At 42.9% G+C, this 25,987-nt stretch overlaps 1 protein-coding gene and 1 long non-coding RNA gene across 7 annotated transcripts in view; one reads left to right on the forward strand and one right to left on the reverse strand.

Moving 5' to 3' along the window:
- Nucleotides 1-2,687: 2,687 nt before the first annotated feature.
- On the reverse strand, nt 2,688-24,403 carry LOC149919843 (uncharacterized). Its single transcript, XR_016471925.1, has 3 exons — nt 24,071-24,403; nt 3,451-3,611; nt 2,688-2,816 (listed from the first exon to the last, which is right to left on the reverse strand). It is a non-coding gene; the product is annotated as an uncharacterized LOC149919843 (long non-coding RNA).
- PHLDB2 (pleckstrin homology like domain family B member 2) overlaps nt 6,062-25,987 on the forward strand; it is an 83,602-nt gene continuing 63,676 nt past the window's right edge. For 4 of the 6 annotated variants that reach the window (XM_090152110.1, XM_031613207.2, XM_031613209.2 and 1 more), the window contains exon 1: nt 23,917-23,969. The gene's annotated coding sequence lies outside the window, so the exon portion shown is untranslated. Of the gene's footprint in view, nt 6,412-7,501; nt 7,649-23,255; nt 23,419-23,916; nt 23,970-25,987 lie in introns of those variants that run through there. The other 2 variants (XM_090152095.1, XM_090152098.1) reach the window with 2 other exon arrangements.

Genomic DNA, 25,987 nt, shown 5'->3' on the forward strand with positions numbered 1-25,987 from the left:
TTTGGCATAGGTACGTGATGATTTTATGTTGATAGACAGAATCTGAGGTTGTTTTCTGATGATTTGGTTTGTGAACCAGAGTAAGTGACCAGAAGAGAATGCTGTATTTGTCATCTTTTAATAAAGACAGATTAAGAAAAAAGAGAGGATGGACTCTTAAATGCCTGAATTTGGTCTGATATTGCTAGGAAATGTCTGCTCATGATGTCTAGTTTAGGATTCTTTGGTGCCAATTAAAAATTTAGGTCCCCAGTGTTTACAAGCCAGAAACTTTGCCTGATACCTTCCAGCCTCTAGGACTGTCTGCTTCTATGTTAATTAATATATATATTATGTATGTAAATATATTGAAACTAGATGATCTTACAGGTCCCTTCCAACCCAATCCATTCTAAGACTTTTTGATGTATATATGTGACCATTAAGGAGTCAATCAGAAAAACAGTCTTTTCAGCTTTATAAAAATGTAAGATACATGGGCACAAAGCCTGCAGACAATTTAGGATTTTAATCAATAGAAACATTCCTGGGCCTCTTTCTGCTGACAGATAACTTTTGTGTAGGAACAGTTCTTAGCTTACATAAGATCTGGTTTTGTTTTTAAAACTCATTCCTCATTTCAGTTATCTTTAATAATTTATATTTCTAACAAATCTTCCTCATCCAGGTCTTATCACCCCAAAAGATGCTCCTGATTTTTACAATGTATCTTGCCAAGAAAGTAGAGCAGATGTGGGGCAATGGAAGGCTGAGGAGCCTGGTAAAACTCTATGCACACTGGATGCTATGAAACTTGGTGATGAGATGCCTGAATGCGAATGTCAGCTAGCTGGAAAAGCCAGGACTTACACTGGATGTGTACAGGACTCTTAGATAGTTCATCTAAACACCTGGGGTGCTCTTCCCACCTAAATAACTTCCTTCCACAATTGGGAAGGAAGGAAAAACCTGCTCTCGAGAAGGCAGTTCAGAGCAGGAGTATTGCTTTAGAGAAGGACTCATCCATTTCCTTTATGTCAGAAGGGATAGGTAATGCCTTGGTGGCACAGTCACTACAGTGATTGTTATGGTCTCTTAGCACCCAGTAATCCCATGGGGCTTATATGTAGGGGTTCAGGCCATTGCTGGCCCTGGCAACATATACCACAAGCAGGCAGTGGGTGAGGCCTGAAGCCACCTCATTCTTTCATTTCCTCCTGGAAATTAAGTCATTTTGGACTGAATTTGCCCTGTCTTCCTGTGGTATGGGCTGATTGTACGTGCATATAACAGCTCAGGAAAGAAGCAAGGATTATCATGACACAGTTCCCACAAACTGTTGTTCCTTCTCCAAAGTTTGCACATATATCCATGATGTGAAAAGTTAGGGGGCCACATGAGGACAATGGTACCCCAAAGTAACCTCCTGCAGTAGACCCCCAAGTAAATGCAACAACTCAGTCCTTCCTTTGGCAATCAGAACAGCTGCTCAAAATTTAGGGCTCTGTCACCTTAACCTGGATGCAGATCACCATGCAGGGGCTGGGTTTTCAGAGGGGAGTACTCAGTGCAGTCTGAAAGCCTTCTGAGGTGCTCTGTGTTAAATATGCAGAATTGGAGATCCAAACCCACCGTTACTTTAGAATATGTTGACTGGAATATTTCAAATTGAATTATTCATCTTTTAATTTTTGGGAATAATTCTGGTGACACCAGCGCTTACATAGAAGTTGTTGGTCTTTGAATTTCATTACTGTCACTGTGGGTGCCAAAGCAATGGGAGCACTACAACACTTTCAACTTTCACAATACACAGAAAATCTCATCTGTTTTGAAAGCCTTCTTTACTCTAGCTGAACTGAGCAAAAATTGTAGCCTTTGCTTTTGTTTTGTATATCAAAATTAGATAAAATTTTGGCTAAATGGTGATTTTGTGCAATCTTTTACTGAAAAAAAAAAAAAAAAAAAAATCTTTTTCTTGCCATAGAACAGATCAAAAACTAAGTGGCGTGTATCAAGATTTTCAAGTATCAGCCTTTGCAGATGTGACAATTGAGCAACAGATGATCAAAGAAAAGATTTTTGGCTTTATACCAAGATGTTAAAGACATTTAGGACAAATTAAAATAGATTTTGTTAATTGCCAAAGGTCTGGCAAAGGTCTTACCATAAGGCCTGAGTTTTAAACTTAACCCGTGCTCCAGGGTTAAATTATTAATTATAGTGCATAATACAAATGACATAAATAGGAAGGTGAAGAAATAGATACATGGTATTCATTGTTTAATAAATACATAAAATATTACAATCATGACTAATACGTGAGAGAATGAAATCAAGGATTAGAAGGAAAAAAGACACTAGATTTTAAATATTGGTTTAAGTGAATGTTAAAGAAATACTGAATTCTTTAATTGCAAATCCTGTCTCTTACATAAATTCCCCAAAAAAGCAAGGGGACAGATGCAACCTTGAAACACTGCCTTGCAAGGAGTCCCCCAGCTATACTTCTCAAGCCATAGAGCTTTTATCTACCTTTGCATGGGAACTTCTAAGGTAGAAAACACATCATAGACTAACATCTTCTTAAAAAAAAAATAATATATATCTACTTGTGCAGAAGAAATGACAGTACTGAGTAAAAAGATAGGGAAAAGTTTTTATTGGACAATAAAGGTCATCACAGCTTTGTTTCAAAATCATGGCAGTTCTGTGATTCTGTGTTTCAGCCTCTTCTCATGGTACGAAATTTGGGAATGTGCCCAGAGCCTCGTGTGAGCCTAAGGTCTTACAAGCATTCTTGCATTTGGCAGAAAGGCTCTTCCACTTGCTGTTTGCTGCAGCAAAAAGAACGAAAGGAATTTGGTAAAGTTGGGCATTTGATAAAGCTGGGGTCTGGAAGCAAACACTTACAGGACTCACACTGGTCACTGGTTGTCATAAAGCCAAAATATGCTACTTAAACTCGAGCATAAGCACACTGTGAATTAAATACAATTACCATGCAAAACTCCAAGGCATGAGGAAGAAATATATTTTAGTCTTCCTTATTAAGGTCTAGATAACTATTTGCAACAAGAACAGAGTGTCTGGTATCATGTAGGGTGAAGTCTAAGACATGCTGGTGGTTTTAATTTTGGTATAATTTTGCCTGGGAACAACACATAATAATATGTTTATAATGTAGTGATTCACAATGGCTTTCAGAGGAGGAAATGCACATTTGCTTGAATGTGTATCTCGCCTTGTGGACAGATGGCTGGCTTCTTTGAATGACTCAAATGACAACATCTTTTTTAGGACACGTTGAGCAAAAGATGCTCTATTTTTCCATTATTACTGCCTCACTAATATGTGTTACTGCTGAGTCTGATTAAAAACATAAAAGAGTAGATGAATCTAGAACAGGTCATGGTGGGAGAGGAAACCAAATAACTGAGAAGCCAAGGTCTAACATAATCTTAGACTTACAACCAATGGCAGCCAGTCTTTCAGTGAAGCTGTGCTAGTCTCCCTGGACCCTGTGGGCTTGAGAACTTCTGAAATGTTTCCTGTTTTGGTGCTGTTTGGGTGCCTGCAACTCATGATTAGGTTTCCAGCCCATTTTGTCCATGCTCATCTTTTGGAGAAATCTGAGAATAAAAAACAAATACCTCATCTTTTGTTTTCCACTTGAAGTGTTTTTACAGAAATCAAGAGTCAGCTGGACTATTTTGAGAGATCAAATAGGATAGCAAGAAGAAATAACATGTTTTTAGCATTTGTTTGCTTACAGTAGATAAAGGCGTCAGATATTACTTGATTTCATATGGAAGACTCTTTTCATTAGAACCACCCTTGTCTCAGTGTGTAATTCACCCATATGCAGCAATTTAAGGTATGACATTCACCCATTAAAGTATGCAGTTTACTCAGGCTGCACAAAAGTTACAGCTTCTTGTAGATTTTTCTTTCTTAACAGCTTTTAAGCTGGATCTTCTCAGAATCTTCCACCTTTCTGTTTCCTCTCTTTACATTCATTCACTTTTCACTCTATTTGCCTCACTGTCTCATGATTATAACACAAATAATACATAACACATACTATTCTTAATGACCTTGGGCGGTAGCCTATGCCTTTTTTTTTTTTTTTTTTTTCCCCAGCCCCCAGCCAGGAAGTAGAAAAACAGGGTGTGCAAAAAACAGGCAGGAAAGTAGCTTTAAGTATCTTGATGGCTATAAGATCTTTTATTTAAAACAAACAAACAAACAAAAAAAAAAAAACAACAACCCAAAACAAAACAACCCAACATGCTTTTCTTGGACACTCTCCAAATCTGTGGCTTTGTGAAATGTTAATTTTAGAGTCTCTGTCCTAGTGTAGAAGTGAAGCTTCTAATAACACAAGCAGGACTTCCTTTCCTTCTTTCCTCCCCCCACAAAGTGATTTACAAAGAGTATTTTTCCTGTTGAATAAATAACTTCACCAAAATAGATATATAACCCCACTGTAAAACTCAGTCTGTTTATAGCAGAAATCCAATTGTTATTTTGCAGCTGGTCTCTGCATCACGTGCTAAACCTCACAGAAGGTTGTTAGCTTATCTGAGATCTTAATTTTTAGCACATTCGTTCTTTTTGAATGAGAAATCAGCCTTATTTCTGATGTTTCTCAGTAGGCATTTCTGCAAGCAGTAGGTATGGTGAAGCTCATTAAAATAGCTGGGGTTGGTTGAGGGTTTGCAAGCTGCTCACAAGTGCGTTCACCTGAGCAGACATAGCACCAGAAGCAGCAGCTGGATGCAGGGCTGGACGCAGCTTGGCAGTGATGGCATATGTCCTGTTAGAAGCCTCTGCTGCTTCCCTGACCTTGCAGAGCAAAGGAAGCAATTGAAACTGGGATGTGCCAGAGGCTGGAAATCACGTCAGACAGGAGAGACCTGTGTGGCACTTGTCCACAGTGTAACAGCACTCACTGCACTTGTTCCCAGGCTGCATCTTGTGCGGAGAAGGTCACTAGTCATTTGCTTGGTAATGGCTCCCATAAGGAGTATGGATGCTAGACTTCCTTTGTGGCTTATTACTTGCTTCATTTGAAACAGGTAACTTAAGCTTATAAAATGATGTTTGTGTTGCTTGGTCTTATTTTGACGAAATGGGGACAGTCCCTGGAGCACTCCTGGACTGTAGATGGAGCTGGGGCCTACAAGAGCTGATATGACATTTGTGAAAACATATGTGAAAACAAATCATAGGATGGCTTGGGTTGGAAGGGACCTCCAAGATCACCTAGTTGCAACTCTCAGTTGTGGGCATGGCTGCTGCCCACTAGGTCAGGCTGCCCAGGGCCTCGATCCTCCTGGCCTTGAAGACCTCCAGTGATGGGGCATCCACAGCTTCTCTGTTCTAGACACCTTGTATGCTTCATGTAATGGCTATTACTCATGCCTACTAAGCATTACTGCTCTGCTTTCTGCTTTCTTTAAGGTGAAGAAGGGAGAGAGAAAAGTAAAAGGAAGAGACAAGATTTTTGCAGGATGTTTTATGGGTGCATTTAGGACAGAGCTAGTATCTTCATAATAAGCTGTAATTTCCAAGCAATAGGTCATGGTCATAAGATGCTCATGATTTTTGGAGGTGATGTTACGTGCCTAGAAGCACTAATCAGAAATGTATTTATGAAGGGGAAATTTTGGGAAACAGCCCTCTCTATTTTTTTTGCCAGAGCCACTCTTAGATTTTGACCACAAGAAAGCAAAGTGTGGAGAGAAGTGGAAAATTATGTTGCTGTTCCAGTTCAGGTCTTGTTGTCAGAATATGCAAGACCTAACAAGATTAGAGCGGTTTTGCCCTTTAATTTAAACAGATGCATGTTGGAGTCACTAGCAGATTTACATCATAACTCTGGTTCAACACTGAGTCATGGGATTATTTCATTCTGCTGTATTCTTTTTTGATGAACCACTTTGCTCCTTGTTTTGTGAGGGAGGGTTAAACAGTAATTCCTCAATGAAATATTTCTCCCTTGTTGAAACTTGAATGGGATATTTTCCAGAAACTCGGCTCAGAAACCACCCTTAACATACCAGCTCTGCCAAAAATGCCTTACCAAGAAAGCAGATTGCCCAGGGGCTGGTAGCATTAACAAAACGGGCAAGGGGGACTTTGAGCAGAGCACCTCACTCACAGGTGCTGAGAAGCTGGCCCAGAACATCTGCAAAGAACCAGCCATCTGCACAATTCCAGGCTGCAGCTGCTACAGCATCATAACAAAGCACTAAATTGGAGCACAAACATGAAAAGGGACTAACTTGGTGCACGAGGGAGCCACCAGCCAGCTAAGGGATGTAATGAGGTTTTTAATTCAACAGCCTCCTTGAGACCTGTAAGATTTTCCTGTAACTCCAAGCTTCTAATGAAGAGAAATGTTTCTGCTGGGATGAAAAACAGAAGGTACAGTTACATCTAGGCTTGACTGTGCTTGCTAATGGAAATGAAGAATGGATATTTCTTTTCAAGTCAGCTTTCTTAAATCAGAGTATATTTAAAATGTCGGAAGGAAAAAAAAAAAAAAAGACTATCTTTGCCTGATACTGATTTTCCTCATATGCTTTACCTATGTTTAAATCTGTTTTGCTTTCTTTCCTAGAAATTTGATCTCCCCAAAAGCGTAGTCTGTGTAGCTATAGAAGCAAGACTGCACTGCTCTTGGAAAAATCTGCATGCCATTGTGCTTAGATTTCCTTGCTTTTGCGTCTGAGCCGAGCCCCTGACAATTGAAAATATTTAAAGAAGGAAAACTAAACCCTAATGAATGTGAAACGCATTTGCACAAAAATACAAGCCGTATTCCTTTTGTCTTAATAGAAATACCTTAAAAGGACTGCATAGGCTATAGCAGTAAATGCAACTACTCATTCCTTCTATGTGCGCCAGTTTTTGAAAGTCTTCATTTCTATTTTTGTCTCCTTACTCGTTATCCAAATAAAGATCTGTAAGTACAATTTCTGTCTAAGCTCAGCAGCTCTGTGGTCACATCATCTTCATATCATTTTTCCTGTGAACTTTCAATTCCTTCTCCTTTACTTGGAATAAAATCAAGCACCCTGTTAATGGCCAGGACTCTTCAGCAGGAAGCCTGTACCACATCTCATCTGGGCCTGCACAGGCAGTAGGTGAAATGCTCTCAGGTGGAACTGTGATGAATAACTTTAAAGTCACTTTCCTATAATAGAAACTCAGTTCAAGAGCAGAAGAAGTGATGGTCTGCTTCACTGCTTTCCAAGACTCGTTTTCACCATGTAAAGTCAATTGGCTGTAAGCTGTGGACCCAGCTTGGCTTCAAAGAGTGCCTGGCTCCTCATTCACAAACTAAATGCTCTAGAGAGCTGCCAAATTGGGGAGATTATTCTGTCTCATTTTCTGGCAAGCTGCGGCTGCGTGTATCGTTTCATTTATATGCTAATTGAGGCCAAGCCTCCGAATAGGCTCCATACAATATCAGTGTGACTTGGCTCCTCTCTATGATTATTCTGCCTTCCAGCAGCTTCACTGAGTGTTCTGAGCCGGAGAACTTTTGCTACATCTTCATCTATGAAGTCCTGAATCCTAGCCCCAGCTTTCTGAATGTGATGGTGAGACTGGAGGGGTGTAGGTCCCTCGTGTGAACGATCACCGTGGGGCTGTGAAGGTGAGCTTAAACCTTTTCTTGATGAGGACTCTCTCTACTCTCTCTGACTTGGAGGAGATGCTGTTGTTTCTCAGGTCAGCCAGCGTAATAAGAGATTGCAGGGGCATGGATAATTCTGGGGACAAAGTGTTGCCAAGGCAGAACAGCCAGTTCTGTTGCCTCCTCTCTTCTGCCGGCTCGTATGTGATCATAAGGCAAAAGCTCTTTTACTCTATTCTGCCTATATTTGAAACACTGTAAGGATCCATGCGTTCAGTCATTCTTTGAGGAGCACTGTGTTGCTATTGAAAGAGCAGGTACCAATATTGTGGTGGTTTCATGCTGGCTCAGCTCCACCATGCTGCTATCAATCCCCTAACCTTCTGAGGCTGTATTAGCTTTTCATGTAATTGCTTTGTATTTGATAAACTTCACAAACCAAGGATGCACTTTTCAGTAAATGGGACGCTTGCCATAAGCTGAATTCACTGAATACTTCACCAAAGGCTATTGAACAGAGAGTGGAAAATGCATGTGTTTGTGGTAAAAAATCTTTGAGCCTTTTCAGAAGGAAGCATTAGTACCTCTTGCTTGAAGCAGAGAGTTGATATTGGCCCACAAGTGTATTTTACCAGGGATCTAGAGTTCTGTGATAAATTCTGAAATTTCCACGTGATATCATTTCCCTACTTTTTTGAACTTTCTCTTAGAAACACATCAAGGTGTATTTTAAAGCCTTGTTAAAAAAGAACTGTGCACTTGAAAGTTAGAAAATTCCAGCTAGCAGTCATCTGCACACACCCTTTGCAGAGCTGCATTACAGTACATGCCATTACAGACAACAGCAGCACAGATGTGGCTGCATGGAGTTGTTAACTTTTCAGTAGCCAGTGTTTGTACTGGATTTCAGTCCTGGTCCAGGTAACCAAAGAGGGGATTCATAGCCTACTGGGGAGCGCAAATAGCCAAGGAAAGAGCGTTAACACAAATATGTCAGAAGTTCCTGTGTTCTCATGGTCAGGTGCATGCTCACAACTTTGAAATAAGGAATGATTTGAAACCAGGATTCATGGCTTGGGCTCAGGCATCTATGGTATCTCTGTACATGGGAAGTGTGTTGTTCTTGTCTGAGCTGTGGCAACGCTTACTTCTCATCCAGGGTGCAAGGGATATCAGAATCAGTACAGCGTGGACCATGTTCCTGCCTCAGGCAGTTCAAATTTAGGCTGCATGTGCAAGGTAATTTGCTTACCTAGGGTGTGATCTGGCACGGAGACACTCCCCACCTCACCTATTGATGTGGAGTCATGATCCAGCCAGCAAAGAAAGACTCATCAAGCCACAGGGAGATAAAGCAAGAGGGAGCACGACTGTTTTGCTTGATGATGAAGCAATTTCCTGGGGTGGACCAGGTGTGGGTTCTGGTACTTCCCAGATGCACTTAAGCATTTTTGCAATCTGCTCATCACTCACCAGAGAGACCTTCCATGGGATTTCCAAAGCCTGCCTGTGCATTGAATTCCCTTTGTTACTGCGAATCATTTATTTGAATCTCTCCTGAGCAACGTGTTGCCTCAGGGTTATGACCTGTTGGCTGACAAAAATAGGTGCCAGGTGAGGTTCCTGCCAGGGCATGACCGCCAGGCTGAAGAATACAACACTTGTGTAAGGAAGTGGCTCGTTTATTTCCATGACATGCTGTTCTTTTGTGTGCTGCATGCAGCAGGTCTTGGCAAGCAGAGCTCATGCAAGTCTGTATTTTATGTGGAAAAGCTCCAAAGTTGATAAATTTCCTGTGTCAGATAAAGGACATCTCTGTTCTAGGTCAGGATGCTTTCGTTAGCATCCTGTTGCTATTCAGTCTCTAATCCTATTGCTGCTGGAGTACGATGCTTGTTCCTTAGCAGATCCAGAGGCTTTGAAATTTGTTTATTCTGTGCTGGAGTGAAAGAAGAACCCTTTGAAATGTTATTGATTTTTGCATATATATTTTTCTTGTCAACTCAATTGCCTTAATGTCCTTTTTTGGACTCTTAACAGGATGTTTAAATTCTTGAAAAGGTATTTTGTGGTATCAAACACTGCCTTGATGCAGGATGCATCCCACTTTGCAGTGGTAGTTCTGCACACCTTAGAGGTTTCAACTCCAGACCCTCTCAGATGGACAGAGCAGGAACTTGAACACGGGTGTCCCACAGCCGAGAACTCACCAGATATGTGAAAAGCTTCCAATTCATTGCCAAAAATGCTCTGGCTATGCTGCCAGCTGGCACACTGACACTAGCTGACAATGCCAGTTACTTTTGAACTGTTTTTCACAAAGTTATGCACCTATGGATAGGAAAGTTCAGCTTTTGCAGCAAAGAGAAAAGCCCACTGGTAGATTAAGCTGGAGAAGCATCTGGGGAGAGGAGAGTGATTTAAAGAGGAAGAGTGGAAGGGATAGTTTTCATGTAGGACTTAGACACAATCAAGGCAAAGGAGATAGAGCACATAAATACAGGACTTCCTTACTCCAAGAAGGTGGAAGAAAAAGCTCTGCAGTTTTAGGAGTTTCTTGGGAGCATATATTAGTGTGTCTGAGAAAACTCAAGTTGTTGTCAGTGGTTAGTGTCTTGTTGAGCACTTCTGAGAGTTGTAATTGCAATGGCTTGTCTGGGTACAGAAAATGCATGTATTGTGATGCTGGCAGCTGTGTGAAGACTTGCTGAAGGTAGTAGGTGTAACAACCACCCTTCATTTTATTTGCAAAGTGCAATTAGGTTTTATGGAATAGATAGCTGAAACAATAGGAGCCACCACCCCAAAACTATGGGTACATGCAAAGCTGTTCAAAAACCCGTGCTGTGTAGGAGGAGGGTTTGATAACATGCTGAATTAAGGTGCAGGTGGCTGAACATAGTTCACGTGGGAGAGAAACTAAGAAGACATCAAAGCAGATGCATAGGGAAGACATCAAGAAAGTCCCAGTAAAATAAAATACTTGCTGTCTAACTGAATAAAAGCCAAGAGAGTCTCCAGGAATCCAGCAACCTGGAGCTCAAGACAAGCAAACGAGGTGCTACTTTCCCCGGTGTTCTCACTGATACAAGGAAATGGATGTTTATGGAGTTGCACCGAAACCAAAAGGTTTTGTTTCAAAAAAAAACCAACAGGACCACGTTCCACCAGCTGTCCATCTGCATGGGAGAAATGATGCAGAAATATCGGATGACTGCTCAGCTCAGCATATGGAAACACTCACATAGATCTCCATTACTACAGTGTCAAAGAAGCAGGGATCTCTGCTTCCAGCTGTAGATAAGTGAATCTGTTATAGGGAATGCAACTTCAGATTTCAGGGCAGAAAATATAAATGGAAATCAATGTCAAGGGACAAGCTAAGTCAAAATGAAATACAAACCTGGCCCACCTAGCCTACTGGTGCTTTCCATGTAGCATTACTGACTGGATACGAGCTGAATTTGGCAAAGTGAGACATGCACTTAGGTTTGAAGGTTTGCCTTTTTTCTTGATTGCATGGTCAGCTTGACCATCATTCACCTTTACACATCTTTACAATGTCTCGTGTGCTTTCTCTTGTATGAGCTTTACTTACTTATTCACTATTCACTTATCTTGCCACCTTCTTTTAGGGGATTCAGATTTTATGCACAGTGTTACCTTTGTTGACTAGATTTGTCATGTGAATGCCTTTTCTGTCTTTGACAGAAAGGTTATCTTATGGCTTTGTTTGAAAAAAATCCCTTAGGCTCAAATTTAAAAGATTTCTATTATGAATTTGAGTTACAGCTGAGACAAAGATCAAGAATACCGAAGCAGCACCTGCCACAGATAGTTCCTCTGTCTTTAAAGCATCAGCAGGCTCCATCTAATTTCCTATACAACCAAGCCTGACTTTCATTAAAGCACTGTCCCAATGTGACTTGCATTATTTTCATGAATGATGGCCAAGTGCTGATTTAGATGCTTCTTACACTTATACTGCATAAAATGCAAAGGAAATGGGCTTAAGACAAAGCTGAATTCATGCTGTACATTATTCTGCTGCATCCTTCAGAACCTCAGCTAGCTCTCTGATAAAGCATCAGCCAGAGTCCTGTCTTTTCAGAGCTTTCATAGAATCATAGAATGGCTTGGGGTGGAAGGGACCCCAAGGATCATCAAGTTCCTACCCCTCTGCCACAGACAGGGCGACCAACCTCCAGATCTGGTACTAGAGCAGGCTGCCCAGGGCCCCTTCCAACTTGGTCTTGAACATTTCCAGGGACAGAGCATCCACAGCCTCTCTGGGCAGCCTGTTCCAGCACCTCACCACTCTTTCTGTAAAGAACTTTCCCCTGACATCCAATCCAAACCTTCCCTCCTTGAGCTTAAAAACATTCCCCCTTGTCCTATCCTTTCCAGCTTGTATTACCCAGAGTTAAACTTCTAAACTTTTGTTACCAAAAATTAGTTTATGTATAATAAAGAAGTCCTTAGTAAGCTTTCAAAGTGATAATACAATGCAGGCAATTCTTTTTCATACAAAATAGTGAACAGCAAGATACCACAAAGATGCATGAAATAAACCACTTGGGTCATCCAATACAGCGTCTCACAAGCACAAGGGTAATAGATGGTTAGACCCAAAAGTTCTACAAATCACCCATTCTGCATATACCACAAGCCACAGAACACTCCCCAATGCTCCATAACAGCTTGAAGACATATTGTACATCCCGTTCTAAGCCACAAACTGGTGAGTGCCACAACTGTGCTGCTGCAATCATGGGGACCAGCATCTAGCAACTCCTTTAATGTACCCTCAGAAGCTAGCATCTTCGGCATTGAGGCATTTTCAATGTCCTAAGTACCAGACACACTGAAGGATTCTCAAAGAAAATGCAGTAAGCAATATATCCTACCACATCCTTCAGCTAGACTTTTGCACTCTGTTGCTATTACATAGGTTGAAAGAGAAAGTTTCAGCACAACATGCACACTTTGCACTTGTGCAGTCACACGTGTAAACACGTTCTCCTGTGATCTTCTCATTCGTACCTGAGGTGAAGAAAATTTGGGGTCACAACCATGTGAGCAGACACATCTAAGAACTTCACTGCTCAGATGCAAGTCTGAAATCCTTATGAGCTTTTTTTCCTCCTGTGTTCCACTGACAGTCTTCATTTCCATGAATAATTAGGTGTGAATCACCATGAAGATTGCCCCTCCTGAAAATGCACCTTCTGTAGTTTCAGAAACATCTGCATATGTTCAGTATCATCATATCTGGATGTTTCTGGCTGAGCTGCTGTATCCCGTTCCCTGTACGTGTGCACAGATGTGGAGTATGCACACTTCTTTTTCTTCCTCTCTCAAAACAAAACATCAAATATGATAACCTAAAAGACATGTTCTACAGAGGATCCTACAGAACCTAGGTGTGTTTTCAAAATGTTTAATGTTTGGTTTTAATTATGGGTTTTAATCCAGTTTAGGTCTTCGTTTACTTGAAACAGTTGCATCATTCTTAGCTTATCATACATAGAAATATCAACTCTGCTAGGGAGCAGAAAGCTAATTCTCTACTGATACCTCCAAATAAAATTAAGGAAAGAAAAATCCTAGGTCAGTACTCTTCTGGTAACAGGTAGATGAGAACTTGCTCCACACAAAGGGCAGACTTTGTCTGTTGGCATCCAAACAAATCTGCAGTGTGACATTTGTTTCTCACAGGAAAATCCTTTCCCTAGAGTGCAGACAGGAAATTCAAAATAAGAAGAGGAAAATACCAAAGGATCGCTGAGGGAAGGGGAGGATCAGAAAGAACAGTGTTCACTTGTTCCACAGGCTAAGGAAAGGAAAAGAAAATGGTGAGAGAAAAAGTGTTTATTTCTAGATTATCTGAAGAGCTCTTATTGCAGAACGAATCACTTCTCTGCTGTGGAGTGTGCAAATTGCTGCGCCTCCCGGTGAATCCTTCAATTACCGTGTCTTTATTTTCTCCTTTCTTTACTTTTTTGAGGAAAAAGAATATCGTAAGAAATCATATCCAACTAACGTATGAGAGAGACCCTTAAGTTTGTTCTCTGCACCTATTTTTCTGACCACTGGGAACCAGCAGCTTCTGTGAAGCCCGTGACCTTGTGTTGGGCATTCTGGTCCACTCAGAGATCCCATAGTGGGCCAGCACTAACAGCAGCACACAAGTGTCTAATATGTGGGCCTTCTGCTGGATATACACTGTCTAGGCTAACTTTACCCTCTCAAGCTGCTTCGCTCTACGTTATGCTACATTACAGGAGTAATATGGTGTGGTAGAGACACCCAAACCAAGCTTTGTTATTTTTCCACAAATCCACCGATGGCAGCTTCAGTTTGGACTGTTGCTGTGATACCAGCTTCCCTTAGAGCCCAGCACCCACAGGCTGGGCAGCTGTGCTGGCAATGGGTTAACAAGAGTTCATTACTTCAGCACAGGGAATGGAGTAAGGGCGATTCACCTTGTAAAGAAGGGCCAGGCGAGGTGCTTCTGCACAGAGCTACTGTGATGTTCAGTGACAGCAACGCTGTGAAAAGGGGCTCTGAAAAGGACATTCCTCCCACTGCATTTGCTGACTTGAAGTTTTTGTCAGCTGGATCTTTGGGCTTCTTGCCAGCCCAGAAGAACTAACAAAGGCCATTTCTTTGGTTGCATATGGGCAGGAAAGAAGGAGGAGAGGAGATAAAGGAGGGACTATGATACTTTTAAAAGAGAAGCTTTTTTTACTTCCAGAGAAGTATAAATGTCTTATTTATATAGACACTCAGCTCCTGGTTATTGTGAGCCCCTGCATAATTCTTAACTCTATGAGAAGTGGCACAGGTCACATAGCTTTAACAGAGAACAGAAGCCAAGGAAAGTTAGGATACTCTTGAAACTGAACCTAGAATTCTACTGTGGAAGGAAAAAAAAAAAAAAGGAAAGGAAACATTCAAAAATAAGCCTGAGAGGGAAAGGCTTGGACTGGATTTGTCCAAAAGGTTATTTCCACTTACTCAATGTTTTTTCACCCAGTTCCCTAGGCTCTTCAGAGTGTTTGTGCCCTTAAGACAATGTTATCAGGGGCTGACTGATTTCTGTGCCTTCAAATAATGAAATAAATAAGCTGCTCACATATCTTTCATTTTCAAAATTTCCCTTTCAGTTCCTCAGTCATTGAAAACGTCTGATTGAACTCAGGAATTTCACGGGGCTCACATCCCCTGGCCATGGCATGTTTGACGAAAGTTGAGCTGTTAGATATTGTTCCTTGAACAAATTCCAAAACAGCCACATCTTTGCATTCTCTTACTGATCTGCCACTGGATGCAAATTCCATCCCTGTAAGCACTGCCAAATTCTATCCAACTTATTCTCTATTTTTTTTTTTTAATTCCAACTATATATATATTTTTAAAAGGGAGTCAGAAAAACATTTTAATAGCAAAGTATAACTATTGTTGTCCTTTCTCTATATAAGCTGTTATCAAGTTTTTGAAGTTCTGCCAGCTTGTTTCCATTACAAGGAAAACTTGATACCAGCTGGAATTTTTGCAGTACAGAAGGGAGTGATTGCAATGGTCCTGTTGGCTTAAAAAACATGCACAAAATCCTGGGTTTTATGAACGTGGAAGTAAAGAAAGTGAAAAGTTTTCTTCTTAACTATCTCTGCCTTGTCAGCAGTACTAACCCCTAGGAAGCTCCATCTTTTTAAACTTCTTTCTAGTCTAATATCCACCACAGCTTTTTTCATTCTCCCATTTCTTTTCAAGGCTTTATTTTCTGTCTGTGCAGCCCACCAGTACTTCAAGCTATAGCCATGAAGTGTTCCAGCCCTACGCTTATCTACCCTGAGAGGAGCCTCCCTACTCACATTGTGTGGCTCCTACTTGGTGTTTTGGGTGTTAGCTTCTGGTTTTTTTTTTTGTTTTTTTTTTTCTGCAGTCACTACCCCTTGAGAGTCCTTGAGTTTTGCAGTCTGTTTAATCCAAGCCCGTGACTGATGAAAATGGTTATTAACGCTTTCAGTGTAACAGCTGGCTGCAGCTAGTGACATTAAAACCAGCTGTCATGTTCACTCTGTTGATCTCATGCATCAGTGGGCAGGTAAAGCATTCTCATCACCATCGTTTGCTAAAATGGAGAAATCAGATTGTAGAATGGATTCTTCCTGGTACATGAAGCACACATGAACATGCAATAGCCCTGTTTCATCTACAAAACAGGGTTTCATTTCAGCATGTGTACTCTATTAAGCTTTCTCTGCATCAACATAAAAAAAAAAATAAATCTGGAGTTCTGCAGTATGACATGATTTGAGCCATATGGTGCATGAGAAACAGGTGGAGCAAAGCCTGGGTGAAAAGCATGAAAGGAAGAAAAAAATGAATCACGTAATCAAGATAAAGGACTACACTTGTGACCATCACCCTCCCAGCAATTATTACCAGAATAAACAAGCAAGCCTTTCCCAGTAAAGGGATTACCCATGATTGTAGGCTGAATACGAGAAATTACCTGCTAGCATACAGCATTCTTTAGAAAGGTGTTACTAACAATTATTTGGTCTATGCTATATGTGGCTGTGGATTGCTGCAGGGCTGATGTGTCTGACTTATGTGTTGCTTATTTGTGATCTGTTTTTGCTAAGAATTTTTCACCTTCATCATTGAGTTTTAGTTCAACATCTCAGTTGTGTGATTTGCTAAGATTCTTCAAAGTGGCTACTTGAGCACTTCCCAAGCAAGTATTTGTTGATGTGGTTATCTGCAAGATGATCTTGTTCTATATTTTATTTTCGTGAATGTTGTTATTAGCAATGTTAATGAAAATAAGGGGCAATTTACAAAAGGTGTTAATACTTCTAGCCTAACTGGTTGAAGAGGATGGGTTAATAAGGATATTTACAACTACATGTCTTGTTTTTATTCTTCCTTTTGCTTGATGCCTGTTTTCTTTTTGTAGTAAGAAAATATACATCGTTGTATGTTCCTATGGCAAGTAAAAGCCAAAGCAGTTATCCAGCTGTTAAAATTAGTGTTAGATCTGAATTTTCTATGGATTTCCTGCTGCATAGGAGGAAATCAGCTTTCATTGCTTCTTTCCCCTCCTCCCATTCTAGCCTTCTATTAGATTAATACCAGAAGCATGAAGTAACGCTGAACAGAAAGCTGTTGCTTTTAGCTCTTGGAAAACTTGGCAGCGGCTCCAGAAATGAAGGGGGAGGGGGAACCTGAAACTTCCATTCGCAAAAAAGAGATCTTGGGTATTCTGCATGAAAAAATATTTCTCTCCTATAAAGCCTCTGAGGTTTTACAAGCAAGCTAATGACAAACTACTTGGAAGTCTAATGAGGATCCAACATCATCCCCTTCCTCTTTGTGCGTTCATTGGCTGGCAGCTTTTGTGTCTCCTTTTCATATTGCTACCTAATTCACATGCTGTTAGCTAAGGCGGTTTATTTCTCTTCTTGGTTATGAAGGGTTTCTCAGATGAGTTTACAGGACAGACTAGTGGGAGCTTGGAATCAAGATGAATGGTGTTGTTCATGAAATGCTGGGATGCTTCTCTGATTGTTACAATGTTTTGGTAGCACAAAGAAGAAGGGAAAAAAATGCAATGTGCAAACAAGGCATTATGAAACTGAAGAGAGACCACCCCCAGCATCCTATCTCACATTTCACAGTCCTCTTTAAACTAAAGTACAAAATCATAATTTATTAAAACAACGTGTTAAAAAATGTCATGTTAATTTCCTGTGATACTCTGGGATCAGCAAGCGTATTTTATTGCTTCCTGTGGGCCTAATTCTACATCAATTGGTGTGAATTTCATTGGGAGCACATGGGATCGTGGTTGCAGCAGGGCAAACCCAGATGGAAAAGTATGCATGGGACTGCTCTGTAAACAGGCAGGCTGGGCTGCTGGCATGCAGTGATGTAGGACAGGCACAGATGCTCTGAAGTGAGTAGCTTGGTATTGAAGTTGTCTTAGGTGTAGGAGCTGGCTTTCTACAGTAGTGACCAATTTAAAAATGCAGGGAGACATTGGTCCGTCTCCCTTTTTGGCCCATGCTGTCTGACAGGATGGAATGTGCTCCATTCTGCAACCTTCTCTCCCACCCTGCTCCATTATTAGGATTTTCTTGAAGGAGTTGCAATGGTAGGCAGGGAGTTAGGTGCTTGGACTACTGTTCTGGTTAGGCTGAGTTTGCATTAAGCATTAGTGACTCTCCAGGATGTCTGTCTTTTGGGTTTTGCATATTTTGTTTATCTAAGCACATAAGCAGCTTTGAGTAAAGGATAGATAGGGAGAAAATAATAATTTGTTTCCTCCTGTCCCTTTTTGGAGGAAAAACAAACAACAACAAGCCTGCACACACAATCGAGGCTGGAATTTGTCTGCATCTTATTCTGCCCCTAGTAGTGGTGATATTGTGTCATCCTTTGCATTGTTAATGAGAGCTGATTTCACATTTGAGGGCCATCTGCCAAGAAAATCCCTCTACAACTCTTCAGTGCAGACATGAAAACTTGTTAGCAAAGGCAGCTCCATGGAGCTGTTGTGAAGATGTATTTTATCTAACCTTTATTAGGATGAGCTTTCACCCTTAAAGCCACTAACTCAATTGTAGCCTGAATTATTCTGAAAAGAATGAAGAATGGTTTTGGCAACCATCTTCCTTTTTGGTAGATAGGTATTGTTTTACCTCTTCTGACTCTACTACTTAACTGAATTTACACAAATTAACTTTAAAATCAAACAAGTATTGTGGATTTTTCCATTCAGTGTTTTGCTCTAGCTGAGATTTTTTTTTGTGTAACCTTGGTCACATGGCTTAAGCGTTTTTAAGTTTCTTCAGTTTCCCTACTAAAGAAAGCACTACCTTGCTCAGACAACTCACTGTATTGTTATAGAGAGAGATATAAAAACACTTGTGCATCCAGATTTGATAATGACAAATAGAGACCAAATGGGAACAGCACATCTTCCTGGCTTGGCATCAGAGACAAATTAAGGCGTGTATGGAAATCTATTAATCAACATATTGCTTGCTGGGAAAAAGTCTTTGTCCTACGGTTGCTCCTTCTAGATACCCCTTGTATCCAAGCACCAAGTACAGAAGTGCCCTCATCTGTGACTGTACTTGTGAAACACTGCAGCTACTGTATTTGCACCATGTCTTCTTCGCACACCATTTGCTTACTGCCTTAACATCCATAAGGAACACTGATCAAGGTGCTGCCTGTAGCCCCCGTGCTTGGGGTTATCAGCTTGTTTGTTCACAGAACTGGCTCTCACGTACCAAACATGTATTTGTGTGTAGAAGATCTTCTATAACACTGTACTGAGTTTAGCTACGGTACTGAGGGTTGAATAATTAAATCATAAGCCTCTCTCATTCACAAATGCATGCTGCTTCTGGTAAAGGGAAGCAATTAATCAGCTACAAAGACAGCCATGCTCGAACTAATAGGGCAGCACTCTTGTGATACAAAGCGTCGTGTCTGGCCTATGTTAGTAAAAATCTTTTTGACTACTAAAATGAATTACTTACATAGGAACTAGCAAGACCTTTTATTACACTAAATGGTATGCTTGCTTTAACAAAAATGGTTGCCTTTCTAACAACTCTTGTCTTGTTTATATCTCTAGGTTATTATGGCTACAACACTGCTACTACTTATATGAATAATTAATAGTTATGTAATTTACTGATAGAGACATTTTAAGGTGGCAACTCATTAACAGAAAACTAAGTCCTCACTTTCATGGTTGTTCTGAAATACAGCCATACTGTGCAAGCATGAAAAGAGCAGACCCTGCAACTGCAATGCAAACATCAGCAAAGCCTCACAGGAGAGCAACTAAGAACAAGCCCTGCCAGCCTGGTCCTTTAAGCTCAGAACTCAGCTGCAAAAGCAGGCAGCACTTGATGATTCAGAGGAATGCAAAGCCTAACCGCTTTCTTGCCTTGCAATTACAACCTAGTTAATTGTGTACAACTGCGCAAAGGAAGAGAGTGAGGAAATTCCTTTCCTGACCCTTCCAGCAATTGACTTGTGCCCTGGAGCATGAGATTTGATTACTCATGTAACTTATTTTCCTAAGGCGGTTTGTTGTTGATAGTTCTTGTGTGACAATTCAATAAAGTTTTAGGGCAAGTCACAGAAACTCCTCGCTGGCTGAACATCATCTCGATTTTCTTTTTGTTTTATACACCTCTATTCTGTGTGCTGGATTAACAGATTTCCAGATTGTAGCTCAGATGACAAGCAGAACTATCAGGAATGATTATTCTTTTTTCACCAGAATGGTACAAATGAATGCAGTCATGTTCCAGGTTGCCTTTCTGTTTAGTAGAGATTCCCAGTGAGCCTTAAAAACCAAGATTCCTTCACAGCCAGCCTACTACAATGTCTCAAGATGTCTCTGATGACGTTACAGCAGAATTACCACTTGCTTTCAGAAGCTCTGGTAGTGAAAATTGTTATTATTTTTGAGCTATAAGCAATTGTGTTAGTATTATTCTGCAATGGCAAACAACAGCTGGGTTTCCTTACTGAGGCAGTGGTTCCAAATGCTCTGGTTACATGCTATAAAGCACTGAGTCAGTACAACCCCATTTGTTGCCATGTGCTGCTCAAGAAGGGTGCAATTGAAAAATCCATTGGTGTGCTGGTGATGCTATTTCAAGAAATGTGGCTTTGTCTCCAGCACAGCATCTCAGATCTGTGCTGCACCATGGTTCCTCTTCTCATCAGTCACTCTAGCACAAGAACATATTGGACCTTTTTCAGAAGAAGGGGGCAGGGAAAGAAGTATTCACCTGGATCATTCTTTTGACCTGGTTTCCACCAGTAGCTGCATCAGCCCACCAAAGAAAGCCACAGACTATAGATTGGGAACCTAAATGAATACGTAAGGCAGGAAAGGGAAGAAACTGGACCAGTTTTGCCACCAAAGAAAAAACTGGGTGTAACTATGCCCAGAGTCATCAACAGATAGCTTTATCTTGACTGATTTTGTCAGGTCGGTGTTGTCTCTCCTTCCGCAGGTAGCACAAAGCCAGAACCAGCTCCTAGCTGTGGGCTCTGGCTCACTGTACGGAAACGCAGTCACACCCACACCTGATGTGGATAAAATCTGTAATGCTAAGGGACTGGTTAAGGGAGAGATGGTGACTACGAGTGCCTGCTGAGAGGTGACTTTGATTTAGAACTGGCTGAAAAGATTTCTCCTTCCCTGTTACAAAAGCATGCTAATGAGATATTTTTATTACTGTTTTCAATGCTCCTGATTAAAATATACTTCCTGCAAGCTTTCCAACAGTTGATTTTTACTTATATGAATTACCATGGAAACTACTAAACCTTTATTGAGCATGCTGCATACTCAAGGATGGAGAGTTTTAAAGGCTTCCATGATTTGCAATACAGTTGACGTAGCAATGATACCGCCATGAAGACAGCTCAAGCTAACTAGGTGGACAAGAGAATACATTAGAAACTCCTAGATCATGTGCAAGTTTCCATACCCTTTTTCCTGATTTTCTGTAATAAGTAGTGTTTTGTTGCTTTTGTCTCAAGAGCAGGCAGGTTGCACCTCTTTAGTTTTTGGAGTTTCACTTCTTTGTTCATTTTTGAGTATTTTTCAATCATAAAAGATTCAGATGCGTAGTTTATGTTACAAGTTGCCAGAGTCTTGCTTGTTAGACATTCCAGTTTATCAACTTATTTCATGGCTCTAATTATGGCTGGCTTCTGTATTCTTTCCCCGATAAGAAACAGATGACACTGATTTGGGTAACGTTACATACAAGGACTGTTCTGAAAGTAACGCCCCCTATTTCAGCCCATGACATCAGAGGCAGATACTGGTGGTACGGTAGGACAGGCTGAACCTTCCCATCAGTATTACAATACATTTAGTTGCTATGTGACAGATGATAGCAGATGGGCAGTCTGACAAAATAGCGTCTGATGTGAAAGTGCTTATGAAGCAAAGGTGTGTCACTGAATTCCTTCTTACAAAAAAAATTGCGCCCACGGGCATTCATCAATGCTGGCTGAACATTGATGGAGATCAAACAGTGATGCGGTGAGCGGTGTGTTTCAATGGTGGTGACAGCAATGTGAAAGGCAAGCCACTTTCTGGACAGCCATGCAAATTTTTACAAGTATGGCATACAGACTCTAGTTCACTGTTGGAGAAAACGCATAGCAATGGTGGTGACTATATTGAAAAACAGTGTTTAGTAGCAGAGAATGTGCCCTATCAAACAGTGCTATTGTGTACTTTGTATGTTGTAGTTTCCACAGAAATAAAGAGGAGGCGTCACTTTTGGTCTGACCTACCTACATCTGTGAGGGGACACACACACTCAGCCTCATCTAGCTTTGCTGACGCCCCACCTACTGTGTAGGAGCTAACCACAGGAACAATTCAACAGGCATATCTGAATTCTTTCAGAGGAAAGGTTTGTACCTTTCTAAGTTACTCCTTTCCGTATTAGGCTTCATTTTCCCTAGGGAGGTTTTTGCAGACTACTATTACAGTTTTCCCACTCAAAATAACAAAAGAAAACCCTGCGAGATGAAGGCAAGGCTGGCTGCTTTTGGCTCTGACTGCAGGCACTGTTAAAAGCCATTCTCACTTCTTCCAGCTGTGAGCACGTCCTTAACTTTGCATTCCCGAAGTGTATGTGGCTTTATTTGTTTAACCGTGTGGACTGATTGTTTGTTTGGTGAGCAGAGCAGAAGAGCCAGGCTCAACACCAGCAGTAGATGAAGCCCCCAGAAATCACAGGGGAAGAACTCAGCTATGTTCTGGCCTCTTGGAATAACTTGTCTTAAAAGCTTATCTTTTTCTATGAAAACTGCAATAGACACCAGGACAGCCATTACTTCTTTAGTGTTCTCTGGGACTGAGGGTGTTATAAAACAGATTTGAGATCTTTAAGAGTGATTATAGAGTTTGTACAGTGGTAAAGTGATTGTTTTAGCCAAGTAAAATATTCCCTGGAAAATGCAAGACGGGCTCTAGATCATAACTAATGCTGCAACTAGGACCAGTGCAGAGTTTCTGTAGTGTGTTGGGTCTGCGTAGTGCTACCCAGGTGCTATCCTGTGCAGAAAGTGCTTGCTTATTGAGTCACAAATGGGAAATGTCAGGGCATCAAAGTGACACTGCACCGAGCAAGACTGTTATCCAGGACACCCTGGCCCGCTGCCCCCATGTCATGGGGGATGGGGCTAGTTCTCTGATTGCTGGGGCTTTCTTCACGAAGCTGAGGATGCATACATGCTGAAGGAGCAACGCTGGCTGTGTGTCTGGCTCTTGCAAGTCTCCTCAGAGACCCTGGAGGCTCCTTGATTTGCCCTGGTGACAGTGACAGCCCTGCTGCCTTATTGCTTAGCAGCCTCCCAGACCTCTGGAGGTGCCAGCGTCCCCAGCCTTCTTGGACAAACACGTCATGGGCTGGGTGCACCATTTCAGCGAATGCACCCTGCCTGGTGTGCAGGGCCATAGGCTGCTGGCTCCCTGCCCTAGGACTGCTAGTAAGGCAAAGCAACCACACAGCCTTCGTGGAAACCTTCGTGGGGCCTCTCCAGGACGCCACAAGTGTGTGCACGCACAAGTCGTGCTTGGTGGTGGTGTTCTTCCAGATGGGGGCAAACTGTTCGAAGGTCCCACAGGTGGCTGCCAGGCTCAGCCCCAGGGCAGCCCCTTTCCCTCCTGGGGCTCAGGAAGCAGCCTTGCCCTCAGGGCTCCCAGGAGGGCGCAGGTAAGAGCACCCCCGGCCCCGGGCGAAGAAAAGCAAGCCCGCACCTTCCCGGCAACCGCCCTATTTGCTCAGCTAATCTCACGGGCAGGAAATTGCCTCATGATTAATATTTATGCTTCGGAAAACGCCTGCGGAGGCCCCCGGGGGGCCGGCTGCTCTCGCGGGCGGCCCCGACGCTGCCCCTCACGCCGTGCCGCTTAGCCCCCGCTGCTGGGGAGCGACGGGGCAGGACCCAGCCGGCCGCCGCCAACCCTCTCCCTATCGCTCTTTCCGCTCTTTTCTCCCGATCGCCTCCTCCCAGCCCCACCCCCCTATTCCGGCTCTTCTTCGCCTGCCCCGCTCCCCCGACCCCAGCTGCGGGGAGCGAACCATTCCGCCCGCGGGGGTACCCCACGGCCGAGCCCTGCCGGGGGCGGCGCTGGCTGCTGGGCTGTGCTGCGCGGTGCGGGGGGCGGCTCCCGGCGGCGGCGGCGGCGGCTCGGGGCCGGGCCGGGACGGGGCGGCGGCGGCGGCGGCGGCGGCGGCGGACGGCAGCGGGATGCGCGGCGGCGGTGAGTGCGGACCGGGGCCGGCGTCCCGCGGGGTCGGGTGGGTGCGCGGGAGGACGGCGTAGTTTTGTCTCGGTGCCTTGCGCTTCCCCCCGCTCTCGTACCTGGCTCGGGGACGGCGCTCTTTGTCCGTGCCTCTTTGTTCGGCTGCTGGCTGCTGGGCTCCGCTGGGAGCCGGCACCGCCGGGTGCAGCCTCGCACCTGAGCGCCCTGAGGGAGCCGGGCAGCCCAACCGGAGAGCCAACCCTCACGGAGAGCAGCCGACGGGTCGCATCCCTCCCGGAGCGCGGTGCAAACCGGCGATCCCCTGCGCTCTCCTTCCCACCTCCGAACTGCCCGAGACGTTTCTCTGCGTGGAGAAGTGTGAACGGGCTAGCGGTGCTTACATAAAGGCTGGAGAGATGGGGTTCTGCCTCCGCGAGCTTAAGCACGCCGCTTTTGTCACCAGTTCCTTTCCACCAAATGCTCGTCTTGTCACCGTCGCTGCGCACCTTGACGCCACACGTGCCATCTCCAGAGCGGCTGGTGGGCGCATTGCCCATAAGAACGGGGCAGTGAGTGATCTGTGGGGCGTGTACCTCTCTTGAGGGGAAAGAGAGAGATGGGGAACATTGCCTGTTCTTAGATTTGGTGAATTTTATTTATTTATTTATTTCTTCCCCAAGCCCTCACGATTCTGATTAATAAGGGAGAAGGAAGAGATGCAGGGTGAGGAAAGGCGTGGTAGAGCCAAGTGGGATTGGGCTTGCTTTGCTGTAGCAGAAAGAAGGGATGTAGGAGAAAAAGAAGTTAGCAGAACACAGGAGAGTGCTCACCTGTGCTGTCAGAGAGGGAATGGAGAGAGTGTTAGTTTTTAGAGGCTACAGATAGCAACACTTTACTCTTGCCAGAGCCACTGATACCTTTCCTGTGGTCTCTTTAAGTGGTTCCTTTTCTGCACCATAAATGTCTTTCCGTTTTGTCAGATGCTGAATCAGCTTTTTTGTGTGTCCATGTTCTCCCTGAGGGAATGGAAATCTTTGACAGCAACCAGGACAGGAAGAGCAGTCATTTTTTTCTAAATTGGTTCTTATCGGGGCTTGCCAGATGCCATCAGCAACTGGTTTCTTGAAATGGTCATGAAGTTGACCATTTCAGGGAAGGAACGAAGTCTGACTAGGAGTATTTTTTGTGGGAGGCAGAGGGGTGGGTGGGGTGAAGTTTGCATGTCTGCCTTGAAGTTGGCTGGGACCTGAAGAATTGAGGGGTTTTGGATCTGAAGGACTCTAGGAGATTTTGGATGGAGAGGTCTGGTCTGTTTTTTCTGCTTCAGGATCCTGAGAACAGCTGTAATAATGAAAGTGGGGGAAAAAGTGCTGATTGCTGGTGAAAGAGTTAATGCTGCCTTCACTGTGCATGTAGTGCATTCTCTCCATCTTCATTTGTTAAAGCAAACAGATAATGCTGGTGTGTAGAACAGCCAGCACTGCAAGCAGTGCATCCCAGTGCATTAGCCAACCAGCTGTAAGGTGATGCCCTGCTTAGCGTGTTCGGAGCAGATGCTTGTTACTCGGCTTTTGTTTCGGAGCAGTGGGGCACAAATGAGGAAATCTGGGAGTTCTTCCCCGCAGAAGGTCCTCCACACACCTCAGCATAGGAGGGAAATCTATAAACGTGAAACTTGTTTTTCTCCTCCTCAAGTCCCATGCAAGCGGGATCAGATTTTCAGTGAACTATTTAGCTAACTGCCTTCATTATATTAAATGCTATAACTACAGGTATAGCACCTGTATTCCTCGCTCAAGGGAACAAAATCCTGCTGATAAGTGCTGTGGTGTGTCGTGTAGGCAGGCCTGTGGTTTGGTAGCACTGCTGCCCGCAGTGGGCACATCCTGACAATTTGAAGCTTCTCAAGCTGCCGCTGTCATGATGTGGTTTGCTGAACAATTATGATGTGAAGCATTGAGTTTGGGGGCATCTCTGCTGCACTGAGAGTGCTGGAAAATGAAGGCGCGCTGAAGAGCTGGAGGGGATGTTTGGAA

The sequence above is a fragment of the Phasianus colchicus genome, chromosome 1 (assembly GCF_987193195.1).
Source record: "Phasianus colchicus chromosome 1, bPhaCol1.hap1.1, whole genome shotgun sequence".
In the NCBI taxonomy this organism is placed as follows: domain Eukaryota; kingdom Metazoa; phylum Chordata; class Aves; order Galliformes; family Phasianidae; genus Phasianus; species Phasianus colchicus.